The sequence below is a fragment of the Notothenia coriiceps genome, unplaced genomic scaffold, assembly GCF_000735185.1.
Source record: "Notothenia coriiceps isolate Sejong01 unplaced genomic scaffold, NC01 NC01_scaffold00014837, whole genome shotgun sequence".
In the NCBI taxonomy this organism is placed as follows: Eukaryota; Metazoa; Chordata; class Actinopteri; order Perciformes; family Nototheniidae; genus Notothenia; species Notothenia coriiceps.
In genome coordinates, this window is record NW_011347538.1 from 7,400 (window position 1) to 9,772 (window position 2,373).

At 44.3% G+C, this 2,373-nt stretch overlaps 1 pseudogene; it reads right to left on the reverse strand.

Annotated features, from left to right (window-relative positions):
* Positions 1–490: 490 nt before the first annotated feature.
* LOC104948676 (general transcription factor II-I repeat domain-containing protein 2A-like) lies at positions 491–1,825 on the reverse strand (annotated as a pseudogene).
* Between the last annotated feature and the right edge of the window lie 548 nt (positions 1,826–2,373).

Below are 2,373 nucleotides of genomic sequence, written 5' to 3' on the forward strand. Positions count from 1 at the left end.
AATATATAATAACACTATTTATGAAATACATAATAACCAAATAACCCTCTCTGGGTTCTTCACAGAAAAAATAAAGTCTGGAAATATATAATAACACTATTTATGAAATAAATAATAACCAAATAACCCTCTCTGGGTTCTTCACAGAAAAAAAGTCCATTGAACATTAACTTTCTGTTGTGCCGTGCACAATCTTAACAGGTAAAAGTTTAAGCTTAGTTGTCAGAGCAGAATCTATTACTCAAATGACTCATATGAGCAGTCTCTCAAAGTTCTTGTGTTCCTTCCTTATAATCCTTTTGTAGGTTCCAGTAGGCTTGTAGACACCGCTGTTTGCCTGTGAAAACCACAAAGCAAGCAGGCTGAGAAACCGAACTAAGTGATACAGCACCTACACAGCTGAGACTGCCAAGGCACACGTATGGTTGTGGAGATGGATTTTATCGCAGTAGATTTTATTATGATTACATTTGTTTATACTCAGAATGACTCATTCAAGTCAGAAAAGTGAGCTTACCTATGTATGTTCATCAGTGTGAACCGTGGGCCTGCATCTGGCTGGTGAGAAGTTGAATGTCAGGTTCCATTCTAGTCACAGCCAGTCTCAAACACTGATGCAGATGTTCATCTGTCAATCTTGATCTCATCGTAGTTTTAAGGTGTTTCATGTGCGAAAAGGTTTGCTCGCAGATATACGTGCTGCCAAAAAGTGTAAACATCTTCATTGCGTGTTTTTTTATGTTAGGGTACGTGTCGTTTGGGAGGGCGGCATAGAAGTCAATGAGACTGTTGGGCTTGAATGCGTCTTTCAGAACATCACGGTTCTGTAACTCGGCCAACTCAAACTGATAAGAAAGGTGGGCTTCATCGATGTCGGCAACAAAGGGGTTCTGGAAAAGACGGATTTCTTTTGCATGAACATGTAGTTCACGGAATCGTCACACCAAACTCCGCCTTCAGCATTTCCAGTGCTTCCACACACTTTTCAGCTGGGAACGGGACCGCTGGGTTCTCTGCAGAGAGGTTTTGGGTAGCAGGGAGATGGATGAAGTTGTGCTTTTTCACTTGTTCCAAAAGCAGCGCAAGTTTCACCTCAAATGCTTTTATGTGAGAATACATGTCGCAAATGAGTTTCCCCTGGCCTTGTAGCTGCAAGTTAAGGCTGTTCAGCATTTCTGTCACGTCTGTTAAAAATGCGAGGTGCCATTTCCATTCTGGGTCGATCAGCTCTGGGACCGTTTTGTCTTTTGAATGAAGAAATGCGTTAATTTCGGGAAGCAGCTCGTAAAAACACCTCAAAACTCTGCCCCGGCTCAACCATCGGACCTCTGTGTAGTACAGCACATCGCCGTGCGCAGACTCCAGTTCAGACAGGAATTGTTGGAACTGCCTTTGTTTAAGTCCCTTTGGTCTGATGAAGTTTTATGCATGACACCACAACCTTCATGACAGAATCCCACTTCAACACATTGCAGCACAGTGCTTGCTGGTGAATTAGGCAGTGGACTTGTAGCGGGGCGGTGAGACCCCGTTCTTCCATCTCCCGGTTCATGCGTCCTATTAGACCCCGAGACGGGCCCACCATACTAGAAGCCCCGTCAGTCGTGATGCTGGCAAGCTTTGACCAGTCTAGGTCCAACTCTTCCATAGTTTGGCATACTTTGCCGAAAATATCCTCCCCCGTTGTAGTCCCTTTGAGACTTTGGAGGGCTGCCAGCTCCTCGCACATCTCAAAGTTTGCGCTAACTCCACGAATAAAAATGAGCAGCTGCGCTGTGTCTTGCACGTCCGTGCTCTCATCCAGTGCTAATGAAAAAAAGTCAAATTATTTCGTCTTCTGCTGCAGCTGGGCATATACATTACCCCGCGCTGACTGACAGACTCACGGTATTAAAGACATCTTTCTTCTCGGGACACACCTCTTCCGCGACAGCATTCAAACATTTCTTGACAAACTCTCCATCAGTGAAAGGTTTACCGCTGCTTGCTATCAGTGGAGCAACCCGAAAGCTGGCCCGAACGGATGAATGGTTCAGCTGAGCTTGGCGAACAAATGTATTCTGCTGATCTAACAGTCCACTTTTTAGCTTTGAGAGTTTGTCTGCTCACATTTGGCCTTGCAAGTTATCATACTTGTCTTTGTGTTGGGATTCATAGTGTCGGCGCAGATTGTATTCTTTGAATACCGCCACCGCCTCTTGACAGATGAGACAAACAGCCTTTTCTTTGCATTGAACAAAAAAATAATCGTTTGACCACTGCAGGTTAAATACCCTGCATTCTGAATCAATTTTTCTCTTACCTAACCTTTTCGCCATTATTCCGTTCTATTTGACAGGGGCTAGTCTAGGATTCGCGTGGCCAGACTGAAAA